We start from the raw sequence: 26,517 nt of genomic DNA on the forward strand, positions 1-26,517 counted from the left end.
TAGTTTTTAAATAATGAAAGGGAATGCTGATTCCAGTCATAGCCACTGTGTGCAGCCAGTCACCTTGAGGCTCTGTCTTCCCCATAGCTTCTCCAGTCAGACCTGAACTTGCAGTTGCCATGGACAACAGGCTGACATCAGGTCTTCTTCTGTGGTCACCTTGCTCTTAATTACCTTTGACTAGGGACCTCTGGCTTATCAAACTACACAGCCTGATTTTTAATTCCCCCTCGCGTGGTGATGTTCTCCCGATATATACAGAAAAGCATTGTTATTGCTCATCGGTAATGGTTTGTACTAGACTGTGATGGATCAGTTTGGATATTTGCTAACTTTGCTATGAGGGGTTTTTAAATGTCACATTTCAATATGGCTAGAGAAAGGATATGGTGTGAGAAGTTTCTGAAATAGCTGAGAAGTAAAAACAAGTGCTTTCATTTTCCTTGATGTGCATTAAAGCCCTCAGAACTGCTGAATCCCTTGCAGCGTTCAAGGTACATCTTATCCTGACCCACTCCTCTCCTGATCTCCTAACTTCTCCGGAAATTTCTATGACACGCTGTGAAATGTTCGGTTTACTTCGGGTTTGTATGTCACCTTGGAGGAAAGCGGCTGCCAAATGCATAAATGGAAATGTGATACTAGCAGCTTCCGCTTGGATCCTACACCCTACACACTGCTGATCTGTCATGTGGCGTGTTGAATTTTCCATCACAGCTTTTGAGTGTATGGAAGAGGTCACGTTCATTTGCTTGGTGACAGGCATTGACCCATCTAGTCCTGCCTATTACCAGGAACATTAATTAGGATTCACTGCATGGTGAGATTTAAAATGCACAAATGATGCCTGTAAAGAGTTTGTCGGCACAGGAGTTCATCAGGAGGACAAGTGGGCGTAGGTGTAGAGCCTCCGCCGCCTTGCCTGCATATTAATGAAAGCCAGGCAGGGGCCAAGGCCTGTATGCACGGGAGATGCAGCCACGTGGGAATGGGAAAGGATGGAGAGTGGATAACCCTGCAGATTAGTGTTGTTTTTCCTGGTGGAAATGGGCCGTTGTTAAACCCCGTTTTTCCTGTCGAAGGTGGGGAGCGAAAGGAAGAGCTGGGCCTGGTTTTCCAGCTAGAAGAGGCCCTGGTTTGACCTACCTTCAGATAATTCCCACTTATTCTGACTTCTCGTCAATTTGGTAATTAATTATTCAGAAGTAGCCTTATCTCCGCTGTTCTTAGAAGAGAGAGTGTCTCCGGGAAGGATCTCGCCTGCATCTCCGCAGCCGCTCTCCTCTCTTCCCGTTGAACACATTACAGCCCTGGTGCTTTCTGTTTTAAATTCCACCGTTTTGAGTCTTGTATGTCTCATTTAAGGATGCTTCGCTTAGGTTCAAATTGTTGGTGTTGTCTTCAAAGTGACCTGCAGCATCACCTGCTCAAGACACGTTGCTTTTTATTCTTGGGTCTTAATGGATCTGCGGATCTTGAAATCCATGGTTCTCCTGGGACAGACCCTCAAAGGTGCTGCTGGGGTTTGATGACCTCCCCAAAGAATGGTAGTTGAGGCGCATGTGGAGAGCAGAGGTCATACTCTGAATGAAGTCATTATGTCACCATATTGAACATTGTTCCATTGACCAGAGCCTCTGGGAATTTGAGTCTGGCGGACGTATAGCAGGAGATAGGATGAGAAGCTTTAAATGTGTAGCAGTTTGCAGAGCAATGATGTCGTTGCCAGCTGACATGTTTGGCAAAAATTTTCCAGGCTGGATATCATCCATGTAAAAATTCAGGCTTTGGGACTGAAACACTCTCTGTGCACTAATTTGGTTGATTTATTTGTTGTAACCCAGAGAAGAGCAAAATCTGGGCTCCACACTGCTAGCTGTCACCAGGAAGACCTACCAGCTTGGAGAGGAGCTGGCTCGCTGCCCCATACAATTGCAGATGCGAACGTGAATTTCATGCTGGGGCCTGGTTTTGCCATCATTCAGGGGGAAAGGATTTCTATTCACGTCTTGGACATCAAGGATAAGGAATCCTGGGTCAAAGTCAAGTCCCATCTATCTTTGCCTGTCACACTGAAAAGGAAGCAGCCAGAGGCAGAGGATTTAAGTGGACATGAATCAAGCGGGCATTTCCAAAACCCAGTAAAGCATCATTATGCAGTTATTTTTAACGAAACGCGCTGGCCCTGTGCCTTGAGCAGACCGACTCGATCCATAATGTTCTGCCTGCAAGAGGCACATCGCTGATTAATGCGCATCACATGGCTTTGTATCTGTTGCAGTTTGATGTATGGCGCCTTTATGAGGCGCATCTTCTGTCCAGTGCCACCCCTGCCGCGTTGGACCATAAGACCCTTGCCCAAGATAGCCAGCTGGCCCTCATGGAAGTGACCCTTCAGAAAATAGTGACCATCAAACAGTGTTCCCTCTGTGTGTGAGACGCCCGATGGTCAACAGTCAAATGCTTGAAGTTCCCCACCTTGAGAAATATTATGCTCTTGATTTTTCAGACTCATTTTTGTGCTTATTATGGTCAAGGCCCAGTTTGATCTATGGCCGTTGCTCTGTGCGAAGGTACGGCTGTTTTTGTTGATTAGGAAAGCGGAAGGAGATTAGCTGCTTGTACTGGTTTACACTGTTTGTTGGTAACATCTTCTGTGTACCAGTCCTCCAGGGCTTAGTTTGCTCGAGCCATGGCGATAGGGTTGGAGACCATGTTTCAACCGCCAGTGTGCCTCCTCTTGTCAGTGTTGTCTGTCTCTCCCCATCCATCCATCCATCCATCCATCCATCCCTTCCTTCCTTCTTGGCCCCTCCCTCAGTGGGAGGTAACCCACTGCATCAACACTCTAGCTCAACCTTACTAAAGTAAGTAAAAAAGAAAAAAAGCCCGACACTGATCGGTCCTCATCTCCATTGTTCAACGTGTGGGAAGCGTTGACATGGGTCCTCGAGCGACGCTGCATTTCCTGGATGTGTGGGCGAATCACCTGTCCCTGCAGAGACCTCCCTGTTTGCATGCTACCTGTTACCGCACGGGAGCACTGGATATACGATGACAAGCCGTGGGGAGGGGATGGACAATTCCCAGAGGGTAACGCAGCCCTGTTTGTCCAGTTCTCCGTCTCATGTGCGCTGTCATCCCTGCCTCCCGGTCGCGTGGCCTTCGGTTAATAGGCTCAGCTGTGCTGTGATATAATATCGCATAATACAATCTAACGTGGGGGGCAGCAGAGGGATGGGCTGCATATTGGAGGCAGAAAAGTGATACCATTTGTCAAAGTGTTATCTGTGGCATCCTTGAATTTGTTCACGTCACAAACACGACCCCGTTACAATGGCAGACAAGCCCGTATCATATAGCGCAGCCGTATTTTCTGTTCGCTCCTACGTCTCAGCGTGTGCATCACATCCCTTATTTCATTACGGTGGCTAGCAGCAGGAAGCAAAACGGGATGTCTGGCGGTGGAGGAATATAGATGAGATAAAGGTGAACGTGGCGCTCAGGATGGGCAGGACAGTTACCGGCACTTATGCGTTTCTGGATGCTTCTATAGAGGAGGTGGAAGGGATCCTGATCACGGGACCCGTAGCCGTCTTCCGTTCGTTGCCGTCCTCCGACATGCTGAGCGAAAGTTGGCCAAGTTAAGAACCTTCAGAAATGAGGAAACGGACAGAACCGTGGTTTTTCTCGTGCCTTATTTCACGATGCCATCGCTGGATTAGTGAGCCTCATTTATATTTACTCATTTAGCAGACACTTTTCTCCAAAGCAACTTTATTTATCCATTTATGGAGCTGGGTAATTTTTTTATTGGAGCAATTTAGGGGAAGTACCTTGCTCAAGGGTCCTGCAGATGGAGGTAGGATCTGAACTTGCAACCTTTAGATCCAAAGGCAACAGCTCTAACCACTATGTTAGCAGGTGCCGTGGACACGTCTTCACTCCACGTCCCTGGTGAGAACCTGTTAGACCTGCGTGTCCCCAAGGCCAGTCCGTTTCCACACAACAGGCTTCTGGGCAGCACAGGGGAAAATCAGCGTTTCTGCACGCCGGGTGAATTTTTTTCAAGGTGATCAAAAAATACGCTATAATCCTGCTGGGGTTCAGAGCCCTGTCAGGGTAAGAGGCTGGGTCTCGACCTGTGCACCGCTTAGAAGATGAACGAGCTTGTGTCAAAAAAAAAAAAAAAAAAGCCAAAATATTTTTTAATATTCATGAATTATTTAAAAAGTGTATTGTAATTTACTGCATTATTTGTTTAATAATTAAAACGCATTTATATTAATTATTCATCAATACTACTTAAGATGACGAAATGTTGAAAAGATCTCCATTGACGGTGTTGTCCCTAAGCTGCGTCTCACTGTGGGGGGGTGAAGGTTGAGGTCAAGGGTCCAGCTCCTCAGCTGCCTGGGCTGACAGATGGGGGGGGGGGGGGGGGGGGGGGTCTGATTCGGCTCCACTCTTTTCCTTTTTCATACAGATTAAAAATACATATTTTGGATTTTCTCAGAAACTCAATATGCTGCCATTTCTCATGTGGTTATGGAGGCTTAAAGACCAGGTTTGGAACAACATTACTTACGGGTTTAAGCCTTATTAAGGAGCCCGGCAAACACGGCATATAAAAGCTAATTTCCGCTGGCTTTTGAGCAATCGGATCATCGCGCCTTTAAATCCTCGGCCTGGTTGGGGGTGCGGCGCGGATTTCACTTAATGGCGTTTTATGTCCCGATCGCAGCAGGCGCGGTGAGGACGCGAGGCCTACAGGAATCTGGGAGACTGGGGTGTTCCAAAAGCCTCCTCCTCCCAGTTGGGGCCATACCGTTGTACCTTTGAACTCAACATCTGACTTGCTCTTGTAACTTTGCCCAAAAAGCCTTAAGCGGTCTGAACTGTTCGCTGAGCAGCTTATTTATTAAGTTATTCAGTAACATGAGTAATAATGTTAATGATGTCACCTGAGTTTGCGCCACTGAACGTTGACCCCCGCGGAGGACCTGCCCACGTGTCACCAGACGTTGCATAGGTGTTCGTACCAAGTACTAAGTCCTTGTACCCTGAGCTTCTCGCACTCGCAATGAATCCCCGTGCGCTTTCAGTGGGCGGCGCCGCTCCGATCCCACTGCTGAATGTCATCGTGGCTGGAGGAGAGGCGAGTCTCGTCCCCGAGACTAAATGGAACCCAGGTACAAATTCAGCACGCATCTCCGGCTCTCTGTGGAGAACCATCTGTGCATCAAAGCTACCCCCCGACCCCCAACTCGCTCGCTCACACGCTCACTCTCCCTCTCGTGGCTGTTTTCCAGGCGAACTGGCAAAGCGTGACACTCTGTGCCCCTCGGTTCCTCCGTCAACTGAACGAGTGGCCAAAGGCTGTGGGAAGGAACTATGCCGTCGAATCCCCCCCGATCCACACCACTAATCCATCACTGTGGACATTTAAGAAAAAGAACGATAACTCCCCCTTTCCCAGTTTGTCCACGCTGAGGTTCCCACTGTGGCTCTGGCCCTGTCTGCGGGGGGCGCCGTTCAGCAGCACAAGAGCCAATAGATTTTCTGGCTGTTAGAGAAGAACCAGGGTCCCGTCACCTCTGCTCCAGGACCTCCTGAACATGCCAAAAATAAGCTCCCGTGGGGAGGGGGGATAGTAATATTGTAAAAATGTTTGCTGGGGGGATGCAAGTACATAAAATTTGTCATGATGACTGAGAGAAAACGACTGCATTTTGGATTAGTGCACAAGACAATATTAAAGAGCATCCTCCAGCTGTGATTTATTTAGTAAGAAGGTTTATTAAAGATTTATTTTTATGCTGATAAAAAATATCCACAATCCAGTGTTGCACTGAATAAGCGCCACCAAGTTAAGTTTAACTCATAGCGACCATTTATGGTTTTCAGGGTAAGGGAGGGAGCGGAAGGGGTTTAGCACACTCTTCTTCCACCTATGTTACCAGATCACAAAAACATGCAGGTGTTGTGTGGCACCAGTGCTATCCGCTGTGCCACCCTGGCACTTTGCATTACACTGATTCTGATGGAAAAAAATACTATGTATCATATAGCAGGATATTCCCCCAGCCGCCATGTGGCGCCAAGCCATCCAGGATCCAATGGAGTATATTGGGGGGGGGGGGACTGGGTTTGGTCACAGCAGACATGTGGAGAACATGTGCGCCTCTGTCTCTCACTGCCCTGCTCCGCACTCTCAATCCAAAGTACATCTTGTTGAGATATCGCTGGACTTCAGGGATGGACTAATATGTGGCCGTATCTATTAATTCTTTGCTCTATTCAAATTAATCTTCTCAGTGTTTAAATAACCATATTTGATCTGGTTCCGCGCATGAATTCAAAAGTGAACGGGTGGCAGAACATTTGACTCGTACGGAACACCTCATGCAGTTTGATGAATGGATGCGAGTCCTCCCTTTAGAGCACCCCCCCTCGCCCGCCCGCTCGCTCGCTCGCTCGCTCTCCCTCACCCTGTTCTCAAGCCTCGGTGAGCCGGATGGGCCTCGTGCCAATGTGCCGAAACCCAACCCTTATCAGATCCTTGGAGCCACAGCTGGTCGGTTGCCTCGTTTCCTCGCGTCTTCCTGTTCCGCCGCTCTGTCCACAAGTTTGATTGGCTTGTTCGACAGGGGGGCTCCGCTCGGCCCGTCCAGCGGAAGACGCTAGATGTGATTCAACATACGTGAGTGCCTTTTCAATAGACCCGTTATCCCTTTACATAAACATACCCCTGAGGTTCATCGAGAGTCTTTTTACCATTGGTTTTCGCCGCGTATTTGCCAAAAAAAATGTGTACGTGCAGAACGGTCAGTGGAGTTCTATTATTTATGTGTTTAGCTGATGCTTTTCTCGAAAGGCTTGTGTAATAATCTACTGTAATTATTTATTTATGCACCTGGGTAATTTTTGCTGTATCAGTTTAGAGAAAGCTTCTTGGTCAAGGGTACTACAACAGGAGATAAGGTTCGATCCTGGGTCTTCTGAGTGAAAATTGATGGCTCGAACCACTACGCCTCCTGCTGGTAGAAATACCTCTTACGACAAACTGCGGTGACCCAAGCCAAGCTTTTTCAGATGGGCTCCTAAACACAGAGCCGCTATCAGAGGCCTGCATTAGTTCCGTGTGAGTAAGAATGCCAGCCGTGTCCCTTGTGGGATGTCGCCGGGAGTTTGGGGAGTGGAGGTGGAGCGCCTCCGAAACACACTGACACATATAGCAATTAGAACCGCAGTCAGAGCTGACATCATCCTCCTCGGCTGAGCACTGGCTTGCTGGCGTCGCCGATCCAGAGGCTCCGAGACGTGCTTCGTGATTTGTCGCCTCGTCTCCGGGCGACAGTGTCTCTCCAGGAGTTAGTCACGCTGGGCACCTTGGCGGATGGTTTTAATTTTTAATTTGCTCTGGAAAAAATGTCGTCGGAGCAGCGTAGATGTTATTTATTTCGACACCCCGGCGAGAGGGTTATATTGACTGAAGTGAGGAATCGGACCCTCGGGTGACGTGACACGGCGGGAAGGCTTGATGGCTGTGTGCACGCACTTTCAGTGAAAGCGCACGTGTATTCTCAATCCATGGCCATAGATCAGATGGAAGATCATAGACAATGTACATTTTAATCCATCCGTCCAGTGGAGGGCCACAGTGGTTCAGAGCCTATCCTGGAGGCATAGGATGTGAGGCAGGGTGTACACCCTTTAGGGAACACCAGTCCATTACAGGGCAGTCACGCACCCATTTGCTCACTCACACAACCTCTCACACACACACTCTAAGGCCAATTTAGAATCATCAGTCTTCCTGAAACCCATATTTCTGGACTGTGGGAGGAAACCAGAGCACGTGGAGGTGAACACTGAAAGAACATGCAAACTCCACACAGACTGACCCAGATTTGAACCAACATCCAAACCTGCAGCCCCAAGATGAGAGGCACAAGTGCTGCCCCCATGCCCCCCGTACCCTTGATACCCATCCAAATTCGTGCGTCACCTCGACAGAAGCTACGAATTCTGGTGGCTTCGTGAGCCTGGGTGCACCAAGGGCCACGTCTGCTGTTGCATTTAGTGTTCTGTTAAAAAAAAGAAAAAAAAGGGGAGATTATAATGAAACAAGCTTCGGAGCAGCTGTAGTGGAAGGGAGAAACATATGCGGAAGGCAACATGAAGGACATCTTCTTTAGTCCTCCCACCCGCAACAAATGCTGCCTCTTTCCCATTTCCAAAAACACTCAGCATTTCCCTGTAAACACCATTAGTACATGGGGTCACCTAAGTGGTTTTAATGCCGCTATTACTATTTTTATTTTTGCCTCTGGTATTATTTAAACCGCCCATGTGGGCTTTGGGATGTGTGTGTTATTTACAGAGCAGGGCTCAGTAATGATCTGGTAAAGTATTTTAATAAAATTGCCATCAACCCCCCTGCCCAGACACACACACACACACACCTGCCTCCCCCAGCGGTTACACATGCATACACGCACCCTCATAAAAAACGCACAAACTGTCCGTGATGGCGAGTCCGGCGAATTGTGCTATCATGCAGCTAATCCTAATGAGGGTGGATTAAAGGCGGATGATCCTGGCTTTGCGTGCCCCCGGTCCGAGGCCGCCGGGGTTAAAGGCGGCTTGGGACTCCCATCCCACACCCGGCGATGGCAATAATAATAAACCAAATGGCTTCCACCTTATCTCGCCAGCCACTTCCTCAGCTGTTCCGCCAGCCCATCTGAAGCATCAGCGCGGCTGGTTTATTGTCTGTTTTCATATTTTCCGCTATTTGTAAAAGAACGAAAGGTACGTTCTTGTCCTCAGGTTAAAGGATAAATTTGATTATTTCAATGCCGTCAACTCGGTCCCACAAAATAGTAATTAGGCCCTATCTGGTTGTGTGGTTTATGATCATATTTGACATGTGGGTGGGGCACGGCCAGGGAATGGAGAGAGGTCACCTCATGTCTGATGGAACAGGTGAGCGGTCGAAAGCGGTCAAGCGCGGTTCTGTTATTTGTCTGAGACCTTTGGTAGACGCGGGAACCCCCCCAGGGATGATGCAAAAGGGCCGGACAGCTGCGGCTCCTCACAGACACGTGTCCAAGTAGATGATTAATTGTAATTAATCTGCTTTGCATCCCCCCCCACACACACACACACTGGGACACATCTGTGACTAAGTGCCACCAAAGGGCAAAGAGATTTACTGTAGCTAGAGAAAGAGCTGCTGGTGCACCGGTCGAGTGTGGTTCTCAGAGGAGAGTAATTATTTTCTCCTTTCTGTGAATATTATCATAAGCATCACCATCATCATTGTTATTCCTCTTAAATCTGTTAATTTTTATTATGGTATTGCTGCCCAGCTGTCCTGTGGTCATCCATTCGTGGTCCACCATCATGGAAGAGGTCACATATATAACATAGCATATTACTGCTTAACGTCGTAAGTTGCTACCGAGTGAACAAATGAAAGTGAGAAAGGTGGCGATTATACTAATACTGTAATTATGTAATACAACATAGTTCGGTTTATTCTGACATAACACTCGATTCGAGACATCGTATATGATGGACAGCTGAGGTGATGTCCCAGTGAAATGTTCCTCGGGGGTGGTTATGTGACGACGGTGGCGCTTTTTAACTTCACGAGGACTCTGCTGGTGCTTCCGACGTCTTCCTGCTGATCTGAGCAAAAGCAGGCCGCCGATGAAGCGGCTCGGCCTACGCGGGAGGCTTCGGGCCGGAAGAAGGGGATTGCGTTAGCGCGTTAGCATGTTAGCGCGTTAGCATGTTAGCACATTAGTATAGTCGTACGCAGGAGAGCCAGGTTAATACAAACTTAATTTTATCCACGCAGCCCATTACCGCCTGTGTGCGTGTGACCCGAGGCTCATGCCGTTCGAGTAGGGTAATGCGTGATTTGTGTGGTGTTTTCAGTCGGCGCTACGCGTCTGGCCTTGATCTGTCAATTTAGCAAAGAGAAATAATGGGAGAATGGAAGCGTTAGGGGAGTTTGCCTCTTGTCGTACCTCGAGGGGGACGGTGGAGGTTCGGGGAAGAGAAGTAACAGCTATATTTACATTCATTTGATGCTTTTTCCAAGGTGACTTATAACCTTAGGCTTGTACACAAAGCTCACGTTTCTACAGCTGGGTAATTTTTACTGCATCAGTTCAGAGCGAGTGCCTCGGTGGGAGGTGGGATTCAAACCCGGGACTTCCGACTGCGAAACAGCAGCGCTAACCACTACGCCGCCTGCCGCGCCATCGAATCGATGGTTTAAGAGTTGAAAGACGAAAGCGGATGACTGTCCAGAGTCATTGACTGTCCAGTATTTCTTTTTAAAATCTTCAGTGTTCTTAACACCCTTTTCGTCGTTTCTTTTGTAAATGAGAAATCTGGCTGAGCTGCTTCTCCAGGACATTACATGGATCAGTAGGACCTAACCCCATTTCACGGCCCGGCGTCCCACAGGAGTCCACCGCCAATCTGGGATTTAACGGTTTCCTTCTTTCGCAAGATTTATTCTTAAGCAAACGTTTGACGCACACAAACCTGCCGACGCGACAGTGTACATTTACACCGGTGTGTGAGGACTGGAGTACTGGGATTGCTTCCGTGGTTTTTTTGAGGTTTACCTGTGTGGCTCGTTGGTGCAGATTCAGATAGAGTGTGTGTGTGTGTGTGTGTGTGTGTGTGTGTGTGTGTGTGTGTGTGTGTGCGCGGAGGGGGGATTCCAGCAGAAATGCCTGTCATTGTCTCTTTCCATCCTTAGATAATCAGTGCCCTGACCTTCCTCTCCTATGAACACTTGTCTCTGTTTGAGACGACGATTCTGGACAGCGTCCCGCATCCTGATGTGAGCTGTGAGCTTCTCGTTGGCGCCCCAGCCACGGCTCCTGCGCTCCGTAACTCGGGTCAGACCAGACAGATTAATGGCACCCTCTCCCCGCCACCCCAGGCCAACTCCGCAAGCCTGGAATACAGGCTTCATGTTGAGAGAGGCTCCGCCTGTAACCCCGCCCCCTCCTGGGGCACCACGCTTCTGATTGGCCAGATCTGTCAGGATGAGGAATTGATGTCTTCCTGCCAAGCGGTCGTCCTGGAAACGGTGCCCCCAAGGGTTGCTGGGTCTGTCTGCAGGCGGCAAGGAGAGATGAGGCCCCAATGGAGATGGCTCAGAAAGCAATGGAACCCCACCCCCCATCCCTGCCTGAAATGCCCAAGATCATAAATGGTTATGAACTAATGTATCTCTGTTGATGTGTACTCTGCACTTGCACTTACAGTTCATTTTTATGACTTTTGTAGTTTGCCTCTTTGCTTTAACAGTCTATGAAATGTACACATTAGCTGAAAGAAAATGGAATTCATCTGTGAAGGACGGTATTGACTGAATATTGAGCCCTCGACTCTCTGAGCAATGTCCGATCGTGTTCCTTACGGATGTGACGGAGACTTGACCAAAAGGCTACGCGGAGGTTGACGCATATTTACCCTGGTGCTGGACGTAAGGCACCATGCTGTGCTGCTCCAAACCCGGTATCTGCAAACGTATGAGGTCTTTAATGCGTTTCTCCTTTCTAATTTACCATAGACTTGAGCTCCACTGAAGAAGATATGAAAGAAGACATGAAGCTAAAGGGCTTTTGAAGACAACAGAAGGGTAAGAGTTACTCTTCTTCATGATCCTTATTAGTTGCTTAATAACCTGGTTGAGTCTGATGGTTCTGATCGAGTCTGATCAAGGGCCTTTCTGCTCAACTCTCTATGAATTCACTGTTTCAGAATTCCTTCAGATTTCCGTAAAGGTCCAATTGTGTGAATGTGTAAAGACTCTTTGGTTGAAAGCGTTGACCGTGCAATGAAATGTTATTTGCCTTATGCAATCACACGTTGACATTTTTCTCGGGGTCCTTCACTCTGCGAGTGGTTTGTCGAGGCTCAGAAAAAGAAGAGTCCATTATGTAGCTGTCGAGGCAGGTTATCGTGACAGATTTTCGCCAAGTTTGGGCTTTTTTTTTTTTCCTGCGCAGTGAATGTGGACCTCGTCTCCTTGAGTCATTGATAGAGAAGCAATAACAATCAGTCATTCCAGTTATTCTTGGTACAGCATGTTCTCATAATGAAACTGTCAGAGAAAAGCAGAGTACAGAGAGGATGAGCAGGAAGACATGAGGAGAATGTGGGGGAAAAAAATATAGAGGCCCTTGAGTTATGAATTTTGGAAGATACAAACGTTTTTCAGTTTATACTTACCTTTTTATTGCTAAACCAACGATTCACTAATTCTAAAATTCCAGTTTGCAGTGGAGACTCTTGACACTGCCGAAAAGATAGATGGCAGTAAAGAGCAAAATATGGGATGTGGAACCACTTTAATCATCTCTTTGCCCCGGTGTTTAGAGCATATTTGTGGTGTGCTTAAGAGTCAGCGATCAGTAACAAGACGACAAACATTGTACGTTTATGACATGAATTGGTCAACAATCAGCATCGCAAAAGAGTTTGAGGAGACATCATGTCTTTGTGTCTAGTCATTTTAAATTGGTTTCAGCTATAATGTGGCTCAACATTAATAAACATATTTACTTTATTAAATCTATATCTTACAGAACCCGACCAGCGAATAAATCAAGGTTTCTCTGCATTATTAACCTTCTATTGATTATGATTTGTTCCTTAAAGTGACGTTGGAGTTACGAACAAACTGAGTTACACACACAGTTCCACTCAGTGTTCGTAACCTGGGAAATCAGTGTATTACTCTTAAGTAAAACACTACAGTAACCTTTAAAATCCCCCAAACCCCAAACATATGGACACCAGACCCCTGGCCTGAGTGAGGTAATGCCCCCCCGGGGATGTTTGGGGTTAAATACCTCCCAAGGTTACCCATGTATTTTTTGCCAGAGGGAAGCAGGTGCTGTAATCAGAATGTATGAGGTTCAAACCCCTAATGGAGTCTATTCTTTAACATTCATGGGAAGGGAAGAGCTCCTGCATCGTGTGAGTAAACAACTGGCTGTGTACAGTAAGATGTTTTGCATTGTATTGCCTGTCCAGTGGGTAAATTTAGAAACTGGGATGGGGCGGTTGTCTTGAGCGGAGCCACAGCTCGACCGCGTTCCCATCGATCCCTCTGGGAACTTGCAGGGATGCAGGAAAGAAGCTCCCTTGGAGGGGAATTGATGCTGTGAGTGGGTGCGATCCCTTCCACCCTTTTCTGCAACTAAGAAACGAATCCCCCAAAAAAATCCCACCTCCTGTTACTTCAGCCTTGATGAAGGTACCTGAATTGATAGAGTAAAAGTTACCCTGTTGCTTAAATGGTACAAAAGGGTGACTCCCTTTGGAAAAAAGTACAAGCTAAATAAATAAAATAAAATGAATAAACAGAAGCAGGCAGTGCGGGTGTTGACCCCGGTGTTGCATTGTTTCGATTTTCCTGCTTCCCGCCACGGTACGAACAGGTTAAACAAAGCTCTGAGGGATATTAGGCGCGTTCGCGTTAAGCAGGTTTAGCCGGTGAATTAACGGAATGACAGTGTTTGGATTTTTTTTTTCCCCTGTAAGTGGATGGAGGGCTGTCTGGAGCTGCTCATTCGGCGGTCCACATCGGGCCCCTGTGGGGTTGCTGTTTTTTTTCGGCCTGGAAATGACAGATGTAGTGCTAGGAAAGCTGGGGAGAGGTAAAGGAATGTGGATAGGGAGATGTGGGAGAGGGCTTTGCTGGGGCTCCGACCCCAGAGCGTTAGTTTAAACAAGCCTTCGCCGCTGTTTACAGCTCGGCCCGAAAGGCGATGCGTGTGCCTTCGACACGTCCCCCCCCCATATCGCGGGCGGCGTGTTCCACTCCGATTGCCGTGACCATCAGAAACGCGCGTTCCGGGACGAAGGCTCAGACGCTAGCGAGGTTCGGTTATAAATGCCCCAATTATTTGCAGCCTGCATCGGGAGAGAAGCAAATTAACCCCCAGCCTCTGAGTAATGAATTTTATGGCACTGCGGTACATAATTTCATGGTAGCTGCGAATCAAAGCTGCGTTTCTTTTCTTTCTCTCTTTTTCTTGTTTGATGTCTCAGTAATTGGAGCAGTAGCGTTTGGCATTTTTGAAGACGAGGAGAAACAAATCCAGCCCACCACTGTTTGCTGGTTTTATGAGCGCTCCCAGGCCTGAGAGGCGAACAACGTTGGTGAAACTCGAAATTCAAATGGGGGACTGGGGCTCAGAACGGACTCCCGTCACGGTTTATTTAGCACTGCTGAATTTATTACGCGGCCAAGCTGCCTTAACTTTGCGGCCAGCAGGTGGCAGAGTAGTTAAAGTTCTTGCCTTCGACCTTAGATCATTGTAAGAAGCTTACTGTACAAACCCCCTGTAATAGAGCCATGCAAAAGTATTTGCCCCCCTTGCTGATTTCCTCTAGTTTTGTGCGTTTGTAACAACGAATGATTGCAGATTTTCAGCCGAAACGTAATATTACATAAATAGCACCTGAGCGACCGAATAACTTAAATAATTTAATGAACAAAGTTCTCCAACACCAAATGGCACTGCATGAATCTGCACTTGGTGCTGCTTCTGGATCTGAAAGTGTCCAACTCTCACCTGTTGCTGTGTTACCCTTGAGCAAGGCGTTTACCTGAAATTGCTCCAGTAAAATTACCCAGCAGTGTAAATACTTGTATGTGGCTTAACATTGTAAGTCGCTTTAGAGGAAAGCGTCAGCTAAATGAATAATTTTAAAAGTAGTTAAATGAACCCAGTCACATCTATAATTAGTCAGCTGATTGAGCATAGGCAGGTTTTCTGGTGATCCAATAATAATAATAGTAGTAATGAGAGCCAGTTGCCGACCGGTATTAGTGCTTCATATCCCATTTGCTCAAATCAGCAAACTGCTACAAAAAAAGTGGCAGAGCTGAGCTATTTCGTGCCACCTAAGACATAAACGATATTTATTACTGTGCAAAAGTCCTAAACTCCGCATTGAAAATAATGCTGACTCATCTTTCGTATTCTTGCATCGGAATTAAAAAAACAATAAGTAATCTGAAAAAACTTCTTAGCTAACCATCTCTTGCACCGAGGCCTTATGAAAAGTTTTGATTAGTCAGAATAACAGAAAAAAAAAATCAATGGAAGCCATAAAAGCTGCTTTGGAGAGTGTGTTTTAAAGATTAATAGATAGGGACAATCGAACCCGGGGGCCCTGTCTAATCCTGCGTGATGGCTATCAATGGGCGGCCGCGGCTCGCTGGGCGCAGTTAGAGCCGCCTGAGAGAACAGTGCTGCGTGAGCAGATACCGTCTGTGGGAACGGGGCGTGGATGGGGTCGCGCAGGAGCCACGGCTGTGCCGCACCATTGGCTCCGCCTCTCTGCTGACTGCTGGTACCCTATGAGGCGGGGGAGGGGTTCACACCTGCCCTAGTTGCGACCCTTCCCATCACCCCACAGCTCCCGGTGGCGGCTCGGGCCACGGAGCCTGAGTAAACAGTAATGCGGCTTGGCCACATGGGACCGTGGCCCTGGGACCAAAAAAGGAGCGGCAGCCGAGCGTCTCTGGTAGCGCGGGGGCCGGGGGTGCCCGGTGTTTGGCTCGCTCTCTTCCTTATACATTTCAGTTGTGTTCGTCAGTAACCGACATAACTGAAAGAGCGCTTGGCATCGTCCCCGAGTGACGCGGAGAACGCAAAAGGGGAAATAAAAAGGGAGCGAGCGATTAGTTATGTGTGCTTATGGAAAATGTTGATCATCCAGAGGGCACCATTCTCCAGGGCTACCTACTACGTTGGGTTTGTAGAATAAACTACACAGAGTGATTTACCCATTTAAACACCTGGGTAATTTTTTTCTGTTTCCTTGCTCAAGGGTACTAAGCAGCAGTGGGAATTTGAACCCCTAACTGCAAGATGATGTTTTAACCAATGCGCCACCTGCTGGTCTTGTAACCCAGCAATAGAAATACCATGAAAACATCCTATTTGTTGTGTTGGGCTCCTTGCGGTGCTGGATTTTTCCAAAGCTGTGACTGTGTGGACCGTGCACACACACCTTTGGTGTCCAGGAAAGCCATGAGACCAGCAATAATGTTGTGGCCAGTAGGAAGGGGTGTGGCCTAGATAGAGCGCTGCAAATGTGTATAATTAAGGAAGCAGTGACTTCAAGGGCAGTGTTTTATAAGCTCTCTGTGCTGGGAAGCGGCAGTAAATTGGTGCCTGTCCATTGCTCTGGGCTCTGTCTCGGGTTCGAGTCAGTGTGTAATAAAGGAGCGTCGCTGTGCTGCAGCAGCGGTGAATGCGCCCGATTCCGGGCTCTCACCGGGCATCGCCCTGCAGCCCGAGGAAAAACCACTGTTTACAAGCAGAGGCTCCACACAGCTGTTATCACGGCTGTTTGTCCTGCAGTTTAAAAGAGGGAGAGTGAAAAACTAGTAATTTACTTGACTTGAGGGAGAGAGAGTGCTGTGGGGGGTGGGGGGGTAGGACGCAGCGAACAGTAAGTGCTGATGTGGCTTTGAGTCGCAGGCCACCGTACCGCCGCTGGATGAGCGGTTGTTGAAGATGGATGGATGGATGAGCAGTTTTCAATGAATCAATAAACAATAAATTTAAACAAACTGTGGCTGAAATAACAGACTGCATCAATATGCTTTCTTAAAAACCCTCATAAAGTTACTGCACACAACATAAGAATCTGTTATCGCCGTTCTGAGAATCAACACACACGCATCCTAAAAAGTCGTCATGACAAAACCAACGAGATGATATCAAACGCAAAGGGAGAGCCGCGTAGTTCCAGCACGAGAAATGAAAAATGAGAAAGAAGGGGAAGACGCCCTAGAGTTTGTTCTGGGAAGGAAAGATGGATTAGAGGTGGACGGTGTGTGAGCGGATCGGTACGAGTCCCGCAGTACCGCAGTCCCCAGAGCTGAGCACCTGGTCCAAACTAAGTGGAAACACATTAACATTACAGCATCCTTTAGATCCAAGTCTCCATTAAAGACAGAATAATAATAATAATAATGGGTTTTAAAAGGGTTAAATATTTTTCTGTTTGCATGTGTACACCTTGTTACACGGGTCTCTTACACACACACACACACACAAAGATAGAGATGCAGAGACAAGGGCCCGGCGCTCTTCGCTCATTCATTACCACGTTATGGATTACCCGTGTCAAGCCGAAAGTGCTCCTTAATCACGTTCCGCAATAGGCCGGCCACAAAGCGCATTTTCCTCCCCGAGTGAAATTTACCTTTTTAAAGCTTCCTGTCACCAGAGGAAACCAGCTCCCTGCTCCAGATTTATTGCGCTGATTAAATTAGGCAGCCGAGAATAAGCAGGGCCTGGATGCAATGGATGTAACGCAGAGCCGGCGTTTTGCTCGTTCACCAAATTGATCCAGACCTGTACCATCAAGAGGTGCCGTGCTTTACCGTGTTCTTCGGTGAGGTCTTTTTTTTTAAACCACGGAATGAGCGTGGTTTGTTTGATCTGGTGGTGTGAGAAGGTGCCATGGGGAGTGTCAGCTGCACCCACTGGCACCCAAGGACCAGGAGGCTCCGTCAGTGTCCTGGATTTTCGCGATTTCTAAACCACAGTCTCCCACTTCTGTGCGTGTGTGTGAGTGTGAGTGTGAGAGTATACAAAAAAATGTATTTCTTAAACATTTTCTTGTAATAGGTATGGAATTGGGCATTTTTGTTGCAGTAAAGTGGGAGTCAATGCAAAATCCCCAAAAAGTTAACAAAATGAGTGTGTGTGTGTGTGTGTGTGTCCTTGACTAATAACAGCGTATTGGCTGGCTGGATGTCCTTTGCAAGACAGATGTGTGCTTACCTGGTAAAATAAAGGGCTGATTAATTAATTCATTAATCATCTCTGAGACAGAACTTTAATTTGCTCAGATGATTTATATCAGTATAAATAAGGATCTTGCTCAGTGTCTTCGGCTTTTATTTTGGAACTTGGATTTTAAGATGAAGATGGGATTGCGAGTGTGTGCGGTGATGAAACGTGCAGAAACAAAGGAGTGATTGGCTATGGATAATCAGATGGGAAAGTGTGTGTTTTGTGCTGCTAGAGCACAGGATGGATGGCCAAGGAGACGTGGGCCCCTCACACCATCCGCACAGCTCCCCCTTCGCCTCCCCCTGCCCAGTGACAACATGGCATAGGTCCAGAATGTTGTCCTGCCTTTGTTCCCCCTGAATGACAGGCTCTGGGGGGGTTGGGGGGGGACGAAACGTCTTTCAGCTGATGGCACGTAGCTCTTCGGACCCGAACCAGAACTTCTCCGGGTTTGTGCACATCGACAGAGGAATTTGCGTTCCTAGGCCTTTGGAACGGTGCAGCTTGTTGGGTTTGCGCCACCGTATCTGCGCCGCGTTTACTTTACACACTATTAACAGAACTATTTGTGCTGAAAATGGTTTAAAAATCCAAATATTTTGCCACTTCCAGATGTAAATCCTGACGAGAGGAGGAGAAATACAGACGTAAAAAGTTAGGGTTCAAGAAGGGAGAGAATGAGACAAGGGCTGTGTCGGGTGGTGGGGGGCCCGGGGTGGGGGTGGGGGATCCTTTTGAAGGAGCTCTTTTCTGAGAGCCACTGGAGAAGGTCTGCTGTCTCCCTGTCCTGCTATTGGACAGTCTGTTGAGTGGCAGGTTTGCAGGGGTTCAGTGTGAATGGGGGGGTGCTTTTCATCACTGAACAGCAAATCAGGTGCCCTGTATACATTTGTGTTGGGGTGTGTGTGTGGGGGGGGGGCAGGTCCCATAATAATCTCCATGGTTTCAAATAACGGTTCCCCTTCTCCCCCCCCCCCCCCGACACACACACCCACCCCTGCCCCCCAGCGCAGACCCTCATGTGTTTGCACTCTGGAGTGCCGCTCAAGCGGAACGTCACGTGAGCAGTGGGTGCGGGGGAGGAGGAGAAAGGGGCCGTTTCACACACGTCGTGTCCACCCCCTCGCTGGAGACACACAGAGGGGCTGCAGACACAAGAAATCGGTGGTGTAGCGCAGCGAAGCGGGACGGGACGCGCAGGAGACCATCTGGAGACCATCCGAACATCTGGAGATCGTGAGGAGACCCAAAGAAGATCATCAGAAGATCAAGTTGTCTAGAGATCCGGCGCATGTGGAGTGTTTCTAAATAAAACAGGGGGTCCCCAGGACGATGTAGTCGGACATCTCGGGACCCCCCCCCCCCCTCCCCCGCGCCTCCCGGAGGATACCACAGTAAAACCAGGTTTCTTCACTGCTCCGACCGATGGAGGAAATGTAAGTTTTCTGGAGGACGGAGTCCAGTTCATCCGGAGGGGGTCGACTGAGGGAAGCGCCCCCCCCCCCCGACCCCCAGCCCTGTAAGTGTCCGAGCCGGGGCGTGTGTGTGTGTGTGTGTGTGTGTGTGTGTGTGTGTGTGTGTGTGTGTGTCGCTGCGCTGTGATCGCTACCACACACCGTGTCGGTCGGTGTGTCATCGCATAAGACACAAAGTATCGAGTGAAGTAACGGAGTTTCCGCAGGTTCGGCCGCGCCGATACTTTGTCTCCCCGTGATGGATCCGACTGAGTGTATAAATATAAACACGTGTGTTTCGTATCTACATTCAGGCTTTAAAATGTATCATTGTTCAAATTTGTTCCTCCTTTCGGATCCCGTTTCACCCCTGAACTCGATCTCTCCGCATTTCGCACACAGTTTATGGGGAAACTGCTCGGTGTTGGAGCGATTTCACTCTTCTTTTTGTTTAATTACTTTACTTTCTCACTTACTGACATTGCGGTGACCCTTAATCCCCCTTCACTTCAGTGAGTGAAGTTTAATTAAAAAAAAAAAAACACAGTAAGACTTACTGAATTACAGGCACCGCAATCCTTTGGTGTTTGAAATAAATTTTTCTGAACTTTTTTTTTGTTCCCCTCCTCTCTCATTTAAGGTCCCTGTAGAAAACCTCAAGTGTCCTTAATATTTCTTCACTAGAAGTGCTTTGAAGGAGCTGATATGAATAAGGGGAGGTGTGTGGGACGCAGTGCCTTAATGTCAGTGCAAGAAGCTGTGTGGTTTTTGGGAGAGACCTTCAGGTGAGCTGAGCTTCACCTGGACGCTGGCATGTGGACCCTGGTGGAGATCTTGAAGTGTGACCTTCAGCGAAAGGAGATTTGGGCAAAAATGCAGCTTCCACAGCACTGTGACCCTGGGGGAAGTTGCACTGTGTGTTTTCTCAGTTGTTTCTCAAAGTTCTGGAGAGGATCAGAGCACTTGGCTGCGCATTTCTCCCCCCAGTGCTTCTTTTCCAAGGCAACGGAGACCCAAAAGACAGAATGGAAACTCATTAATCAATGTGATCAGATGTGCAGAAATGCAAAACGGGCAAATCCAAACAAATCTCAAACCAGGCAATATTCGCTGTGACAAAAAACGGACTGGGTAGGCATTTAAAACTGACAAATAAGCTGATATATTGAAGTAAAATCTGCCAAACTGTAGATCTGTAATGTCTTTGAAGATGAACGGCACATCAAATAATTTCCTTTTTTAAAAAAAAAAAAAAAAAAAAAATCCTTATTGATATTCTGCAAGTGAGTTTCTGAACTGTTTGAAACTTAGTTTGCACATTTTCTGGCCTCCTAAACCAGGTCCAAAAAAATGTTCAGATATAAAAAGTAGATTTTTATTTATTTATTGACATTGGGGCAGTTGGAATATGTAAGACTTGAAGGTGTTCCATATCCTTGAAAACTCCTTTTGAGTTCCGCGAGCGGGGGAACCTAATCAATTCCTCGGCCGAGGAGCGAGACTCGGCTGGAATTGGAATGCGTGCTGCCGAACCCGGCTTCCTTCAGCTGAATTTACAACATCAAAAGCGCGTGAAGGAGAAAGCATGGCTCCTCGTGAGCGCCTTTGGTTTTTAGAAAACCTCTCCAAACAACTATTGTAGATTTGTGTGTGTGTGTGTGTGTGTGTGTGTGTGTCATTCTGCTTTCCCTCCCTACTTTTCAGTAAAGATCAAAAGAGGATTTCTGTGGTCTTTTGGGGAACTTCATTATTGTAAATGCTCACTCCACTGGAGAATATCGAAAGAGGCCGAGTTTTTTTTTCGGGAGGGGGGTGCCAGTGCTTTCTGAAACAAGCGGCATCCGCACCGAACCATACATAAAAACTCATCGGAGATCATAGGTTCTTAACCTTTTCTGGACCCCTTTAAAGAATCTCATGAGCGTTAAGGACCCCTCGGTATTTGGAGAAGATATTGCACTCCCTTCATTATAAGTAGATTGTTTTCGTAGAGAAATATGTCAGACAGCAATAGCATATCAATGTTTTCATTTTTCTGATTTCGTGTATTTAGTCGGCCAGTTATTCTCAAAAAAAAAAAAGCCTGTGCTTCACAGAGCCCAGGTTATGAACCTCTGGTTTTACATTGACCTTTATTCATTCAGCTGATCTGTTTTTGTCCAAGTTTTTCTGCTTATTATTTACCCATTTGTGCAGCTGGGTAAGTTTACTGGAGCAATTTTAGGGTGAGCACCTTACTCAAGTGTACTACAGCCGGAGGTGAGATTCAAACCTGTGACCTTTGAGTCCAAAGGCAACGCTTCTATCCACTATGTTACCGGCTGCCCTTTCAGAAGATAAAGGGGAAGAAAGTGTGTAACTCTTCAGTGCGCTCATGGATGTTGGGTTGTTCCCCTGGCACTCAAAGAGAAGCCTTTTTTGCTTCCCCCGGGTCTCTTCTCCACCGGTTGGCCTGATTCAAATGTAAAAACCCAAAGACATCAATCAAGCAACTGACAGCTGACCCCACATGGGGTTCGGCCCATTGTTTCTCGGCTTCGGGGTTCGACGACTCCCCCGCTTGCTGCCGCGGAACACTGGTAGCCGCAGTTTAAATTGGCGCCTTGTCGCTCGGCGCGTTTCGGATTCGGTCTCCGCGTCGCTTTAGGCCTCCCCCGTTTCTGTCGATTGCGCAACTCCTTCGCCGCCTCAATTAAGGACCGGCGCTTGCAGATTACAGGCATATTTAGTAGTCATGTCTAATTTACAGTAAGATTAGTGTAGGTCACAGTCAGTTCAGCGTAAGCGTGACTGACTGACAGGCCCACGCTTTGTGTTTTTGTTCCTTCAGGTCTTAAAACACACACTAACTCCGGGAATGATGTCTTTTGTGGTTTGGGGCCAGTTTTCTTTAATTTTTTTTTTAACCGACTTTCTTCATTCATGCGCTGTTGATATTTATAGTTAGCTCAAGGTTTGATGTGTTGCTTGGCTGGCTTGTTAATGGTCATATTTGAAAAAATTTTTCAAAGATGTCTTGCACAGAAACTTGTAGAAATGTGTTTTGTAGAAGTGAATGCGGCGGGTTGTGTTTTCATTCACGTAAATGACTTTTGCAGTTGAACAGTATCCTTGTACCCCAACTGTGCTGAGCACTCTTAAGAAGGTATATCGGTAAAAATGGCGGTAAAATGACAGAGCAGTCACATCCCAAACTGCTATTACCTTTAACAGCAAGGGACTGGAGGGGGTCGACGTCCAGAGGATTTTTCAACGACTGCTCCTATTTTTTGCTTGTTTTCTTTGACTTGATGCATGTTGAGAAGTGCTGTCAAGATGGGCCCTTCCTTTGCGAACGACACATAGGTTCGAGAAGCCTGGAGCACAGGACCGTCCATCACTGCTTGGATTAAGAACAATTTTAGGTCCTGGAACTTGCCCTCATGCCAAGTTACGTGCGGTAGATGCCTGCCTTTGGGAAGAGCTGTTCTCGTGTTCATGCTGGCGAGAGGTGCTCCGTGTTGGTCTCGTCCACAATAACGGGTTTGCTTCTCTCATCTCAAAGAGCCAGTCCCTAATGGGCCCCTTGAAGACATGCGAGTTGGGTTTTTTGTGTGTTAAGGATGTGTGTGGACCAGCGTGCTGGTAAAGGTGGAGACCATGTGGGGCGGACGGCTGAAAAGGTGTGAACTTTGAAAGAGCGCCTACTCTTGAGTTGAGCGGTGGGCCAGGGGTGGGAATCCACCCTCTCTGGGAGATGAGTGTGTGTGTGTCTGCGCGTGTGCTCACGCGCATACATCCGTCGAGCATGGGGATTAGCCAGCAGCTCCTAAGCGTGAAACTAGCTTGTTAACGAGAAAACACAAACAAGCCTCAAGTGCTGTCGGGGCGATTAATCAATCGTTGGTAAATGTCAGAAACAAGCCAGCCTGCTGGGAAGTTTAAAAAAAAAAAGCAAAGACAAAAACCAACCCTGGACTACATCACACTGCTGTCAAAAACCGAGAGCTCTTTCGATGGCTTCTGATTGAATGTTGAACGATCCACGTGACCGTGGGCCCACATCCAGAGCGTTGTGCGAGCGCAGGGGTTGTTGACCCTCCAGCGCCATGGCGACAGCCCTCTGCCATCCTTGGCACCGTTGAAAAGGAGCAGCTCTAACTTGCTGTGGAGTTTCTTCTCCGGGCTAATTGTGTTTGTTCCTCCTCATTTGTCCCGAGTACTAAATCAGGGCTCTCAGCAGCTGCAATTTGTCCAGGAGCCAAATAAGGAGATTTAGTGTTCCTGGAGAGGTGGATGCCCGGAGCTGCCGTGCGTGTTCCTCGCCCTTTACTCGTGAAGAACAACGGCACCGTGGCTTCCGCTTGTACTCAAGCATATGGCTGGTGGTGGTGTGTCCCGCGACAGTAAGACCGACCAGGTTGTTTCATATCGGCTCACCTGTACAGATCCCATCGGATGGAAGTTGATTACTTTTCCCTGCGTGATCTGTAGGAGCTGCTGAACATCAGGAACATCTTCCTGGATTGACACGAGGCTGATGACAAGCTCTTGTCGGAAGGTGTCGAGTGATGCGACCCTCAGATGAAATGGTGAATTATCAGCGGGTAGGAAGCAGGTCAGTTGAGGTGTGATATTGGTCTTATGTAGTGGGGGGCGACAGGACAGAGACCTGTGGTGGTCAACAGGATGCATCCAGTTTACTTTCGGTTTTGATTTCATGACGTGCTTGAGTGCCCAGTGGTAAGCGCGGTGTGTCTGAGGCTTTTCGTCAACGTTTATTTTTCTGGAAGTGTGGAATTGTAAAGGAGCTAATAAAGCCCCTCGCCCATGAGCCCCCGCATTGGTTCGGCTCAAAGCCTTTGCATCTCGATCTTTCTCCAAGGCAACTTCCTTACCACTTATGATGTACCCATTTACACTGCAGGTTAATATTTACTGTAACAATTCAGAATAAGCGCCTTGCTCAAGAGTACTGCAGCAGGAAGTGTGATTTGAACCGTGGTCCTTTGGCCTTCCACCATTATGCCACCTGCCACATCAGAGTGAATTGCTCGCTATATTGAGCTTTCAAACCCACCGTTCGTTTTGTGTTTCTTAAAGCTCCACAAACGATAGTGGTTTTACCTCCAAGGGGTTGGAATAACACATTTATTGATTCTGATCAGCCCAGCTGCGTTTTATCCAAACCGACCCCGTTGTAAAGCCCCGACTGAGACCAGCTTTAGCTTTTTGTGTGCCTTCCCCACATCCTCTGCCCATCCCCCACCCCATCTCAATCTCCAGCTTGTAAAGGGTAATTACCAGCTGGCACTTTTGAATTAATGGCACCTCCCTTGGGGGCTTCCTGACAAGGCAGGTCTGTTATCGGCTCTCCTCCCTTCCTTCCCCTGAGTTATGACCCCTAGGAGGTTTTGGGATGAGACTGTGGCCCGTGCTCAAGGCCATGCTGGCCATCTGTGATTTGTCCATCCTTTTCCCATTTGGCTCCTCCAGCTGGTCTATACGATGGGGTGATCATGTGGGGGGGCTTCACTCGACCTTCTTAGGGGGAAAGATGAAAAATGCCACACTTTGTGGTTATACCTGATACGGCTCCTTCCGTGCCCCAAGGGCAGGGCTATTTTTGGCACGGGGCTATTGATACCCTGATGATTCATTTGATCTTTGTCTAAGTGCGCTCAGTTTTGTCATTTAGAAAAATGCCCTGAGCCTCCCTGGGCATCTAGGGTTAGGAGATTAAAAAAATCGGATGTTGGTCTTAAAACCGGCATTACTTCCCACATTAAATACCACTGAAGTCATGTTAAAGCTTCAACTCAGACAAAACATTGGATCCTTTAACTGATCTAATACCCGCAGCTGTGTTGGTCGAGATAGTATAATTAATAAGAGAATCTGTTGGGGGAATGGGGGGGTCACCCTAACGTCTCCTGTGTCATTGTGCAGCGCCCACACGTGATTGGCCGCATAGATATTGTGATGTTTGTGATCCAGATGTGTATTCCAGAGTTTACGCCACCCTGGTACCTGACTGGAGGAGAATGTGGTAAATGATCGGCGTGATGGAGACATCGGGAGGCCTTTGTGACAGGTTCAAGCCCGCCGCGGGCGTACGTGGATTGCTGCGGGGAGCAGTCGGGAATGATGTCACGGAGGAATGGTCACGGATGTGTGATGGGTGGGGGGAGGGGTTCTTTGCTGGAGCCTGATGGTCATTGAGGCATGAGCTGTAAGGACAGTGGGCCTCAGGTGAAGGGCAATCCTTTCTCCAGGCCCTGGCAGTGTTGGGGGGGAGTCCAGTGATGGGGGATCGGGCTATGGTTGCATGGAAGATGGGGATGGAGGGGGCAGGATGGTCCTCCGGGGCAGAAAAGCCTGGTGGAGAGTGGAGATGGAGAGCTAGGTTTCCATGTGCTAAAAGCTGTTAATCCTCCAGTTTTTGTGTCATGATAAAGCACGGGGGGCCGGGGGGGATACGACCTGACCTCTATTCTAAATCCCTCTCCCTCCAGAACGCCTTTGTTTCCATGTAGCACCAACCATTGAACATGCGGTGGGGGGATAGCGACTGGGGCGATGGGTGTAGATGAAGATGTTGCTGTCGCTGATGATGATGATGACTGGGGGGGGTCATTGATGGCTCAGAGTAATTGTGTGTAACGCGAGATCAAAAGCATTGCCCTCGGGGGGTTTGGGGGGAGGGGGGTCCATTAAGTGTCCCTGTACTGTAGGACATCGCTCATAGTTTGGGAGCTGCTCTTCTTCAGCCACAATGGCGCCTCCTCCCAGCTGTGCACGTGGCTCAGCAGCTTGAGTCCAGCTGGAAAGTGTGAATTCGGTGCGAATCATGAATTTTTCAAGAAGACAAAAGTTCTATCTGATGTAGCAGCACAAAGGGCAGCGCATGGTGTATGTGGTATTGATGGGGGGTATTCCCTGAAGACGCAGCTCCACCAGTGGGTTATCCAGGTTCGGGTGGAGATTCAGGGACTGGTAAACAAGACTTTATTCAGGGGTCGTTTGGGTGGTTCGTTGGATCGGGGCGAATACCGCGTTCTTACCCCAGGCTGAACTTGATGATATTCTGCGTCCGCTCTCTGCATGGAGATGCTGCTGTAAATGGAGGGTCGATTTTGTATGTACTCTCAGATACCTTTGTTACTAGGTGTTGTGTGTGACCATAACAAAATTACCCCGCTGTAAAAATG

General features: G+C 48.0%; 1 protein-coding gene across 37 annotated transcripts in view; it reads left to right on the plus strand.

The window, feature by feature from the left end:
- Positions 1-26,517, plus strand: part of LOC108921597 (receptor-type tyrosine-protein phosphatase S-like) — a 182,902-nt gene that overhangs the window by 64,493 nt on the left and 91,892 nt on the right. For 35 of the 37 annotated variants that reach the window (XM_029249118.1, XM_029249116.1, XM_029249122.1 and 32 more), the window contains exon 2: positions 11,612-11,680. The gene's annotated coding sequence lies outside the window, so the exon portion shown is untranslated. Of the gene's footprint in view, positions 1-6,684; positions 6,704-11,611; positions 11,681-18,890; positions 19,393-26,517 lie in introns of those variants that run through there. The other 2 variants (XM_029249119.1, XM_029249120.1) reach the window with 2 other exon arrangements.

The sequence above is a fragment of the Scleropages formosus genome, chromosome 25, assembly GCF_900964775.1.
Source record: "Scleropages formosus chromosome 25, fSclFor1.1, whole genome shotgun sequence".
NCBI classification, from domain to species: Eukaryota; Metazoa; Chordata; class Actinopteri; order Osteoglossiformes; family Osteoglossidae; genus Scleropages; species Scleropages formosus.